This window comes from Lytechinus pictus, chromosome 7 (assembly GCF_037042905.1).
Source record: "Lytechinus pictus isolate F3 Inbred chromosome 7, Lp3.0, whole genome shotgun sequence".
NCBI lineage: Eukaryota > Metazoa > Echinodermata > Echinoidea > Temnopleuroida > Toxopneustidae > Lytechinus > Lytechinus pictus.
Genome location: NC_087251.1, coordinates 34105209 through 34118981, shown reverse-complemented (window position 1 = coordinate 34118981; position 13773 = coordinate 34105209).

The window sequence follows — 13773 nt, the reverse complement described above, 5'->3', positions numbered from 1 at the left end:
TCTGTGATAGTAAATTTTATTTTGTCCCCAAAATGAGGCCTAAGTCATTTTGACAATGGATAAATAGTTTGTGTGCAAGACTAGGCAGTGTCATCTGGGTTAACATACCTGAAAATTTATAGGTTAACAATCACATCTAGTACTATGCAACTAACACTACATATTTCAAATCTACATGATAGGTAAAAATCTGCATGTATGCATCCACATGTCTAATATTAATACTGGGTTGCTGTTCATTGTATACCAAGGTGTTAATTTCAACAAATTAATTTATCAGTGTATAAATTGGACAAAATTGCGAAAGCTTCATGTCATAAGAGGTTTATAAACCACATAGGGGGTTTACATCCCCCCTAAAAAAATATCCTACTTGATAAAGCATGCTAGTGATACAATAAGCACAAACAAAGGCAAATTGCCAATATATGCATTTTACAGAAAATATGAAATTGGATCAGATTCAGGATGCTTGTATGCTTTTTAAAAAAAAACCTGGGAGTGGGTTTAATTCTCTTTAATCCTTTCAGTCCTGAGATTTCAATACAAAATACTGGGCCCCGTGGAATAAGAGTTACTATTATAGTAACATTGTCATCCAATGGTAACTGCCATGGCAACGATGCTTATCAGCCAATCAGAATCAACAATTTCAGGGAAGTTACCACTGGATGGCAAAATTACCATAGTAACTTTTATGCAATGGGGCCCAGGTTGATTCTTTGTCTTCAGTCTTATAAGCAATTGTCTATGGTACAAATAATTTTGAAACAATGAATTGTAACACTGCAAGAACACACAAATTCAATTATTGTTATGTTGATCTTCATTATCAATGTAATCTTTTATCCTTTTTTTTAACTCTACCTTTCATTACAGCATAGGCCTAGTGGTGTTTTAATTAACACTGACAATTCCAAAGAGAAGTGATTTCTAAACCGAAATCTGACAATAAAATAGGGTGAATAAGAATAATGGTCACAATATAAACATGACATCACTTGCCCTATGTCCATCCATGGTAATCTTTTTATGGTACAGTGAATGAAATTTGAGTTGTGTATGATTAAACCAATGTGATTCACCACATTGATGGTTTGAACATATAGATTTTCCTTTTAATGCAACTGTGCAGAATGGCCGTCCAAACTAACAATGTTAAGGGGAATGAAACCTTTGGAACAAGTAGGCTTGTGTCAAAACAGAAAAATCAAAGAATAAGGACAAAGAAAGTTTGAGAAAAATTTGACAAATAATGAAAAAGGTTAAAAAGCATTTGAATATTGCAATCACTAATGCCATGGAGATCCTCCATTGGCAATGCAACAAGGATGTGTGATGTCACATGTGAACAACTTTCCCTTTGATGGACTATAAAATACCCCCAAAATGTCTCATTTTCCTTTTTCTTATGGTAATACAAACTCTTTATCCATGATGTATTCTTTGAAATCTGTATTACATGCCCTCCTATATAGAAAGAACACATGATCTACTGATAGATGTAAAAGAGGCAGTTTAAGGACGTTCCACAGTTATGTTTGTGCGCATTATGATCTGCGCATAGTTTACACTCTGCGCGCTGACGTCACAATAGATGAACAGGTGATTGATTGGCTGCGGGTATGTGCTGATTTTTCTCATCTTCTGCACTTTAACTGCAGATCCGATGCTTTATTTCATGAAGCTAAAAAATGGAATTATTCCATGGACCATTAAAAAAAAGATTCTCTACAATTTCAAAATACTTTACTCTGCAGTGCTGCCAAGAATCACGAATATTACCCCGAGTTTGAATAAATGGTAGAGTGGTTTTGACTTTTTCTTCACATAGATACAAAGCATTCGGCGCATTTTTGGTGTTTTAAAAAGCACATTTGCTCTAATAAAAATACTGATAGTTTAAAAACAAGCACATGAACCCCTATTTTTTAATGTTTGTTCCTCTTAGGTATACCTTCCTCTACAACTCTACAAATTTTGGTGAAAATGACATGGATTTTGAATAAAGTGCAGCATTTATTGTAATTTTGTAGTTTCTTACTGAAATTTCACATTTTTTAGATTGGGATTTTGTTATCTTTTACGCCATCTTTAAGAACTGACAGTGCTGTTAAACTTAAAATTGCAAACAAATAGCACTATAAATATATTCTCCATTCTAACGATACAATTATTAACTCTCTTGCGAAATTTGATGACTTTTTCATGTATTTTGACTGAGTAATACAGGTTTAAACTCATTGTAGTAATCTTGGGCGGTCTAAAAATGCCAAATTCTTTTGAATGCGCAATTCTTAAGAACATCAATTTGGGTGAACTTTGAGGTTCTATAGCAAAAAATCAAGCACATGGACCTATGTTAATTTTTGCATATTTCGAATATTAAGGTTCTAAAGTATCTATGTGCAAAGTTTGGTGAAAATGACATGGATTTCACTTTAACTGTGGAACGTCCTTAAGTGAAATATATACTAAAGTAATGGGAGTTGTTCACAAGTGACATCACACATCTTTTTCGCATTGCCAATGTGAGGATCTCCATAGCATTAGTGATCGCAATATTCAAATGCTCATAACTTTCTCATTATTTGTCTGATTTTTCTCAAACTTTCGTTGATCTGTTTCTTTGATTTTTTCACACAAGCTTTCTTGTTCCAAAGGTTTCATTCTCCTTTAATTTTGGATCAGTGAGCGAATCGCTATATTTTTAAAGAATTAAGCAAGTTTTCAACATATACATGTATGTACAGTGTATCATTTGCATATTTTCAATGGCATAACATAACAATCAGGCGAAAATCTGAGATGCATGCTTTTGATTGGTTAAAAGCAAAGTCGCATTTGATTTATGGAGTTGCATTTGATTTATGGAGTTGCATTTGATTGCAACTCCATACAAGTTTCGCAGTTCATACAAATGTCATACAAAAATATGTCCAGAAATGCCAAAAATAAACATTATAAACAATGCATGGGTAAAAACCAGGTAGGGAGCATTTCATAAAACAAATGTGATTTTCACTGCAACTGATATAAGCTACTGAAATACTTGCACCTGATTGGCTCAGAGAAAATTTGTCAGTGAAAATCATTGAATATATGTTTCATGAAATGCCTCCCAAATCTATGCTCTATCATTAGTCCACAGCTGGAGATGTATGTTGAATAATTGTTTGAGAATCATAAAAAAAACACATTTTTGTTCTGTTACTCCCATTTTCTTGAACCTGTACTCTTTAAGTACATATAGTCTACACAAAGCTACCTGTATTTATATACATGTATGTCTAATGTGGTTTTATGAATTATATTATGTTTTACTACTTGACTATTTGTTTTTAATACTGTATTTTTAAAACATAACATACATGACACATGCACCTACCATAGCCATGCATGTAAAGACAGGGGTTTCCTATCACTTATTTCATGCTAATGTTGTCCAAGAAAATCAATGATTATACACCATCTAACTATACAATTTATAAAATGACAATAAACAAATTATACCCACATATCTGCAAACATCATCATACGTACACATTTAATGATGAAATTACATTTCATAGCCAAAGATCATATTTGCCTTTAACTTATTGAATAATTTTTTTCGAAAATTACTCATAATTAGGTATTTATTTAGTAAGTGTACCCCAAAGGTCAATAAAATGAAGTGAATGGCCATATCAAACTTGTGAATAAATTTGATGTCCTGATAGGAATATCATCTCTGCTACCTGTAAACACTCTTGCAATCAGCCTTCTCAATAATTTAATAATATACCCCAAATATTTGTGATTTGTGTCCTACACAGCCATGAACATTTTAAATGGGTTGAGTCATATGATAGCTAAACTCTTTGAGTTTGACTAATGTCTTTCCTTCTAATAGCTACTAGGCTACCTCAGGAACATTCATATAATAATAATACTAGCAGGATTTATTAATGCGCTTTTTGCCCGAGGATACAAAGCGCTGCTATTATTAGCCCTGCTTTAGCTGTGCTGCCATACAGGAACTAAAGCATTCAAGGAATTTCTTCCTACCAGGTACCCATTCACCTCACTTAGGTTGAGTGCAGCACAATGTGGGTAAATTTCTTGCTGAAGGAAAACATGCCATGACTGGGAATCGAACCCACGTCCCTCACATTGAAAGACGAGAGTAATAACCACTAGACCACAATGCCCCACTATACTCCTATATACTCGTATACACCCACATTTTATTTTTCTCGTTTTAAAAAATAGAATCTTTCATATAACATCCTCTTAATCTGCAATTCACCAATTTATACACATTCAGTTCATTACACTATCATTTTACTAGATTTACAAATATACATGTACCCTACTTTTCTGGCAGTCTTAATATTATTAAACTATTGAACTGTTTTGATATACAGAGTTACCAGTTACATTATATGCTTTAATACTACATTAGCTACATTTTTAGAATAGAGCTAATAACATTATCTTGCACTGGAATATACCATACTCTAATAAAAGTATGCACCAATGTTTTCAGACAACTCAGATTAAAATACTGATTTATGCAACTGATACAAGCCATCAGTCACATTGCCCACTTGTGACAATACACATCCATAGCACTTTCCATAACCCTTGTCATACTGTGACCTCCAATGGCACCGTAACATGGAGATTCTACCAGTGCATTAATATCCTAAATTTGGATGCAATTTAGAGTTGCAGATACACATTTGTCATGCGAGTTCGCAGGTAAACTTTTTCGTGCATTGACCTAAAATCCCCTAGCTTTGACCTTAATACCATGTGACCACTGAAGGCACCATAACAAAAATATTACCAAACCCAAGTGCATCTAACATCTTCCAAGCAAATGATATATTTTTCATGACAGGCTGGCAGCCCACTGGGCAATTTGTTACCGATTACCAATTTTACCGGTTATTACCGGTAATATCACCCGGAAGTTTGAGTAACACCAAATATTACCGTTATTACCATGCTATTACCGAAATTATAATTCCTGTTGATACCTGTTACTGTTGTCACCCTGATGAAACCGACATTTACCGATCGAGTTACAACAGGGTGACGATGGGTAATAAGGGTAATGTTGAATGACTTTGATTGGTTATAACATTGCAAACTTTAGTAATAACAGTAATCTTACAGCAATCCCAGCGAAATTGTCAAAGTCCAAAAAATTACTGTTATCACCCTGATGAAACCAACATTTTACCCAGTTACAAACAGGTTGATAAGGGGTAATGGGTAATGTTGAAGCGCTTCCATTCCCAGACAGCAAAGTATCTGGATCACATACGGTTCTTATCTGGGATATCTGGGTCCCATATGGGCCCACATGGAACCCAGATGAAAACATATACTTGAACCCACATGGTGCCCAGATAGGACTCAGATGGAAACGAGACCTCCAACCCATGCGGAACCCATTAATATTGGGTAAATGGAGTAATATCAGATGGTAATATCAGGAAAATGCTGGGAATATTAGTTACTCATGAATATTCATTACTACAATAAATGGCCAAAATTTTAGCTAATATAGCTGTAATAATTAATGTGTTTATGTTTATGCAATTATTCCACCCAGAAAATTTTCAGAAAAATGTGTAGTTTATATATCATATTAGTCATAAACATGACATTAATTTTAGAAAAATGTTTTAGGGTTGAATAATTGTTAACCATAATTTGTCAAGTGTTGTAAACTCGCTCAATATATAGAAGTAAATGACAGGGTTTGGTGGATAGGTGTAGGATAGGATTAGGATTAGGATGTAGGATTTTAGGATATGGATAAGATGATATGGCTTAGAGTATGGAGTTGTAAAAATGTGCTTCAATGACCCTAATGACACTAATTGTTTTTTTAATGAGCCGACATTAATTGGGTAATATTGGGTAAACAGAGTAATATGAGGTGGTGATATCATTAAAATGCTGGAAATATCGGTTACATCATACTGGGTAATATTGGGTAAATGGAGTAATATCAGGTCCGGGTAATAACGGGGAAAGATTGGTCTACTATTTCCCCGTTACTACCCACTGGTGTTACCGTGGTAATAACTACGTTATTACCTGTTACAACCCGGGTAATATCGGGTAAAATGCCCAGTGGGAGGTAGCAGTAGATGTATGACCTCAAAGATCTTTGACCTTAGCAGGTGATCTCAGACAACCTTTAATGATGGACAATGTACAAATAACATTTAGATCCCTTTATAGCATTACCTTTACCTCCAGTGGGCAAGATCAAAATGATTTGGGAAAAAAAGTACAGATACAATTTCAGAAGACAACATTTGAAATGGACATGTCAATCTCTTTATAGAAATGATCAAACGTCATGATGTACACTTAATCGCAAGAATATTGATAAACACCATCTTTGTTACAAGTGTGCATAGTCCCTATACACAAAACCATTTTGCTATCAATGCAATGAAGTTGCTAAAAGACCAAGATGTGCACTTGCAATACAAATAATATTGGGCATGTTAACTCTTATTTTCTGTGATTTGATTGGAAATATTTCTCATTTAAAAAGACTCTGCATGTCCTCAAAGCTGTGTAACCATGGTAACAGGAATGGCAAAAAATCCATATCCTTGTCTGGCTTCACACAGGAAAAGGAAATGAAGGTGTGATGGAGCTAGACAACGGAGGAACATCTCCAGCAAATATGTAGCATTAATTACTACCATGAGTGAGGAAGGCTGTTTTCACATCTTCAACAACACATGTAGCATTCATTGTTCACTCTCACCAGACAAAAAGGAAATGTTGTGACATAAAGAAGGATGAGTTCAAACTCACACATGCAAAGTTTATAATAAAAATGTATTAAATTTTTCTTGATTTCTGGTGGGGGGGGGGGGGGGATACAGGATTTAAAAGAGAACTGAAGAGTATATAAGACCCACCTATAAAGCGACACAAAAATCTACCAGAGGCACAGAAAGGCTTGTGTTTAATCGCAACTCAAAAAATCAAGTGCAAGTCCTCAAATCAAGATGCGTTTGATTTTTAGAGTTATGTTTGATTGCGACGCCTTCTGCTATGGGCCCCTGACTGACAATGAAAAAGTGTGAAATTCAATTACCAGTACTGATACCGCAGCTATGTCAAATAAGATATAGAATCATATTTCAGCACATCCAAATATATATGTCTATTCATGAGGATAATCTGCATGAACGCTCATTATACCCACATGGTATGTATTCTTTAGCACTAAGAAATTAAACCTCATCATATTATATGATCTATCTTGAATCTTTAATGAACCACGTTTTGATGCTACATTCTCACTGGTGAAACCGACTCCACATCAACCGAAGCTTACTGCCAATGACATCCCATTGGGTGGTTTGGAGTCAGTTTCACAGGTGTGACTGGTGTGAGCACACACTTACGGAAGCACAAAAATTAAAGACCAAGCAAGTAGTAAATTGATCACATGAAAAAAGATTGATGATACAAATAAACATATGTGTACTGGCTACCTGTATAATTTGCACCATTCAATATACAATATACACCACTGTATGTTGTGCTAACACACTTGAAAGTGGTCAAAATATATTTGGATAATATGATAGATATATGTTATTTTCCCCTTTTTTTTAGTGTTTGGCCAATATCTATAAAAAGCAAATATACAAGAAAGCTAAAATATCCATGTTGGGTGCAATGATGTCAAATATATGCTAGTAATATTTATTTGTCTCTTTATCTCCTTTGTGCTTCTAATAATAAACTGCTAATAATAAATAATCCAAAAAGCCTTCTCATTGCCTGCATACTCAAATAAATCTAAAAATTTTACACTTCATGCGAAAAGGTTCATAAAATTTATTTAGGTGCAATCTGCTTGGAAGGCTGTGGCACTACCACAAGGACCTTTGTTGGTTTTAAAATACACTCAAACTCACCAGTGCAACTCTCTTGATTAGGACAAAGCTTTTAATACTGAACGATGTTCTTTCTGTATTAAGTATATTTTTTAGTCTTTCCCAAGATTTCCCAGCTTCTGCTTGATCACAATTGGTCTACAGCTCAGTCACAATGAGTTACGATCAATCTCAAGTATATGGAAATCCATCAATGTCATAATTTTTTCTCTGGGAAATTCGCTCATTCTCCTTTGAAATCGACGAGTAGCATACTGAATTGTCAAGAAAACAGTGAATATATGAATTAACCTCATTTCTGGAAAATATTTTGAACAAACATATCATTCTAGATAGTTTCGATTGATTGGATCAATCGTAACTCTTTGTAAGTCGGGCCCCTGATTTGCCATCATGTAAAAGATTAAGAATGTGATCTCGCTTTACTGAGTGCACCCCCCCCAAAAAAAAAATCTTAGCTACAGGATTTTTATAATGTGCAAAATTAAGTTCTTTTCATAGATTCTAAATAACAAAACATGTATACACACTACAAAGCAATATATAAAACTCGGATTTCAAAATTATAGTGCAGGCAAACTTAAGTACACAATGTCTCACTGGTATAAGATATACTTGATCACACCAACAGTTTTCACATACATGTTCTTGATTTTTTTTAAGATAAAGAGTCTGCTTTCTCAACCATGAGAAAAACATTCAAAACAATGCAAAACTTGTAATGCCTGTTCTTTCCAGTGCAAAGCTCACCCATGGAAATGATGGAAAAATCGATGTGTCCAAGGCCAGCCTTATGTAATAATAATAATAGCTGGATTTATAAAGCGCTTTTTGCCTGAGGATACAAAGCGCTGCTATTATTACCCTGGCTTTAGCTCGAGCTACCATCACCGGCGCTCAGTGCATGCGAGGAATTACTCCTGCCGGGTACCCATTCACCTCACCTGGGTCGGGTGCAACATAGTGTGGATAAATTTCTTGCTGAAGGAAAACATGCCATGGCTGGGATTCGAACCCACAACCCTCTGTTTCAAAGGCGAGATAGTCCAGTAGATATGTGAAAAAGATGCTCGAATCTGGCAGAAAGTGTGAAAATTGGCATACAGAGGTATTTTTGGGCGCTGATTTCAAAAATTGCCGGCCCCAAGCGATTTGACCATCGGGTCGGCCGCCATTTTGAAATCCAAGATGGCCGCCATGAAAAATCATCAAATGTCATTTTCTCAAGTTTTACATGGCATGTGACACTGTAATTTGGCATATAGGGGTATTTTGAGGCACTGATTTCAAATATTGCCAGCCCCCAGCAATTTGACCACTTGGTCGGCGGCAAAATGGCCGCCATCTTGAAATCCAAGATGGCCGCCATGATATATTATTGCAATCATTTTCTCGAGTTTTATATGAACTGCGGTATTGTAATTTGGCTTATAGGCTTAATTTGGGGTGCTGATTTCAAAAATTGCCGGCCCCAAGCGATTTGACCATCGGGTCGGCCGCCATTTTGAAATCCAAGATGGCCGCCATGAAAAATCATCAAATGTCATTTTCTCAAGTTTTACATGGCATGTGACACTGTAATTTGGCATATAGGGGTATTTTGAGGCACTGATTTCAAATATTGCCAGCCCCCAGCAATTTGACCACTTGGTCGGCGGCAAAATGGCCGCCATCTTGAAATCCAAGATGGCCGCCATGATATATTATTGCAATCATTTTCTCGAGTTTTATATGAACTGCGGTATTGAAATTTGGCATATAGGCTTAATTTGGGGTGCTGATTTCAAATATTGCCGGCCCCAAGTTATTTGACCATCAGGTCGGCCGCCATTTTGAAATCCAAGATGGCCGCCATGAGAAATCATTAATGTCATTTTCTTGAGTTTTACATGACGTGTGACACTGAAATTTGGTATGTTGGGGTATTTTTAGGCACTGATTTCAAATATTGCCTGCCCCCAGCAATTTGACCTCTTGGTCAGCGGCTAAATGGCCGCCATTTTTAAATCCAAGATGGCCGCCATGAAAAATCATTAAATGTCATTTTCTTGAGTTTTACATGATATGTGACACTGAAATTTGGCATATAGGCTTAATTCGGCGTGCTGATTTCAAATATTGCCGGCCCCCAGCAATTTGTCGCTATCTTAAAATCCAAGATGGCCACCATGAAATATCGTTGCAATAATTTTCTCTAATTTTGTATGAGCTATGGTATTGAAATTTAGCATATACAGTGTAGGTGTAGTTTAGGGCACTTATTTTAATAGTCTTACCACCAGGTCAGCTGCCATCTTGAAATCTAAGATGGCCACCATGAAAATCACTAAAACTCATTTTCTTGAATTTTACATGTGCAAATAGAGTACCTATTTTTGGGTGCTGATTTCAAATATTGCCAGCCACAAGTGATCTGACCATCAGTTCAGCGGCAAGATATGGCTGCCATGAAAAACCATATCAAAATAATTTTCTTGGATTTTACATTATATATGACACCAAAATTTGGCATACAGAAGTACGTGGCACTGATTTTTGCCGGCCACCAGCAATGTAACCACCGAGTTTCGGCAAAATGACCGCCATGAATTAAAAGTAATGATAATTGTCTTGAGTTTTATATGAACTCTGGCCCTGAAAGTTGTCATATAGGCATATATTTAGGCACTGATTATTGTCAGACCCCTATTTGGTTGCCATTTTAAATAAAAGATGGCCGCCATGAAAGATAATTTGCTCAAGTCTTACGTATGGCCTGTAACACTTTGAATTTGGAGAAAAACTTGATCTTTGCATCCTTGATCAATGAAAAAAACATAATAAATAGATGCTATTTTGAATTCCAATATGGTTACCAAGTTTGAATGATGTACAACATTATAATGGTGAGTAAAACCCATTGTATTGGCACTGAAAACAAATCCAACACAACCACATCTTTGTCCGTTGCAAGGATTATAATACTTTGGCACCCTTAATTGCTGATATAGATGTTACGTAAATATGAAGCACCATAAATACACAAACCAGCAAGCTTATTCTGCAGTTACACATTTGAGGTGGCTTTGGTTGAACAATAACCATCCGGAACAATCATTTTCTGTTGAGAGGCTGTAAATTATTTCTTTGAGATTCATATGATCTGCAGTATTGCACTTTGACATATCGACGGAGTGCGGGGTGCTTATTTCAAATATTGCTGGCCCTCAGCGATCTGATCCCCTGAGTCAGAAGCAAAATGTCAGCCATCTTGAAATCCAAGATGGCTGAAATGAAAAAAGATCATTGAAAAAAAAATCACTTTATCTAGTATCAGGTAACGTATTATTTAAAAATTTGGCATCTATGGTAAGCTTAATCTAGGGATATCGAAATTGCCCCCAGTAATCTGTCCAATAGACATGATAGATATGCTGCAAAATGGCCACCTTCTTGAAATCTAGATTGGATCGACTGTCATGAAAATTCATTAAAATCATTTTCTTGGTTTTAAATAATTTGAGGCACTGCATTTTAGACATACAGGCAGGTTTTTGGCCTGCTGGTTTCAGAATATTGCTCCAATAATTGCGATATTTTATTACAAATCGACAAGAAGAAAACTGCTCCAGACTTGAAGTACTGATGGTTATATAGTGGTAAGATGATGATGATGATGATGAAATTAATATTAATGATGGATGATAATACTACATATTTTATTGTTCAAAATAGAATTCAGTAACAGAAATGCTCCGAAAAGTTATTTCGCCCATACCCTGTAGATCATGAGCCCGGCAGTAACTTAGCAGCGCCACATCGGACGTTGCTCTATCCATTAAAAAGGGAAGTTCACCCCGGAGAAAAACTTTGTTGTAAAAACACAAGAAAATATGATATAAAAAGGATATTGGTAAATCCATCAAAGATATTAGAATTTTAAGTTTTTGATTTGTGACGTCATATACTGTACGAGCAGCTGCCCCATTATGTTGTGTGATTTAAAATGGCAGATAAAGTGTGTTATGTGTTATAATTATGTTCATTATCTATCCATATTTGAAAGTAACATACAAGTTTTTGCTTCATAGTACCAATTTACAGTGTCACAGGTAATGTAGAATTCAGGAAAACATTTTTGAAAGATATTACGTAGTAGCCATCTTAGATTTCAAAGTGGCGGTCATTTTCAGCTGACCCGGTGGATCAATCACTGGGGGATCAATCACTGGGGCAGCAATATTCTAAAACCAGCAGGCCAAAACCTGCCTGTATGTCTAAAATGCAGTGCCTCAAATTATTTAAAACTCAAGAAAATGATTTTAATGAATTTTCAAGATGGTGGCCATTTTGCAGCATATCTATTGGGCAGATTACTTGGGGGAAATGTCAATACCCCAAGATGCCAAATTTCAAAATAATACCTTCTTTATAATTATGATACTTGATTTTTTTAATGATTTCTTTATGGCAGCCATCTTGGATTTCAAGATGGCTGCCATTTTGCAGCTGAGGTATCACGGGCCTAAAACATTTCCCATAGACTCGTGTGTTAAAGAGGCGCTCTAAAAAAAAGATGAAATTCGAGAATTGAATGTTTACTACCTGTCCAGTGGATAGGATACATGTCAGAAAAGGGTACCTCGACCAGCTCATTTTAAAAATAAATCCGCATTTATGAAGACTACACCTGACAGGGTCATATTCATCACTTGAGACAGTAAAATGGCAATACTTCTTCCGCCAGTATAAAAATAGTTCCAAAGTGGTGATATATCTTCCCAATTTGAAAAAAGGAAGTTCAGTAAAGTTACCCTCCCTAGAATCAGTGTTAGATTATCAATCATATTCATTCGTTTTTGTCAATCAGCAATATCAAAATTAAAAATTGAGAATTAAATGGGTTGGCTCGAATGAATATCTTTGGCCCGTATAACCCTGACTCAGGGGATCAGATCGCTGAGGGCCAGCAATATTTGAAATAAGCTCCCCACACTACTTCTATATGTCAAAGTGCAATACCGCAGATCATATAAAACTCAACGAAATAATTGCAATATTTCTATGGCAGCCAGCTTCAAATTCAAGATGACGGCCATTTTTCCGCCGACCAATTGTCAGATTGCTTGGAGCCAGCAATTTTTTTAATGGACTCACCCAGATACCGATATACTACAAATTTCAGTGGCACATATTATGTAAAATTCAAGAAAATGAGTTCAATGATTTTTCATGGCGGCCATCTTGGATTTCAAATGGCAGCTGACCCGATGGTCAAATCGCTTGAGGCCGGCAATATTTGAAATCAGCGCCCAAAATTAAGCCTATATGTCAAATTCAATACCGCAGTTCATATAAAACTCAAGAAAATGATTGCATTATTATATAATGGCGGCCATCTTGGATTTCAAAATGGCGGCCATTTTGCCGCCAACCAAATGGTCAAATTGCTGGGGGCTGGCAATATTTGAAATCAGTGCCTAAAAATACCCCATCATACCAAATTTCAGTGTCACATGTCATGTAAAACTCAAGAAAATGACATTAATGATTTCTCATGGTGGCCATCTTGGATTTCAAAATGGCGGCCGACCCGATGGTCAAATCACTTGGGACCGGCAATATTTGAAATCAGCACGCCGAATTAAGCCTATACGCCAAATTTCAGTGTCACATATCATGTAAAACTCAAGAAAATTACATTTAATGATTTTTCATGGCGGCCATCTTGGATTTTAAAATGGCGGCCATTTAGCCGCTGCCCAAATGGTCAAATTGCTGGGGGCAGGCAATATTTGAAATCAGTGCCTAAAAATACCCCAACATACCAAATTTCAGTGTCACACGTCATGTAAAACTC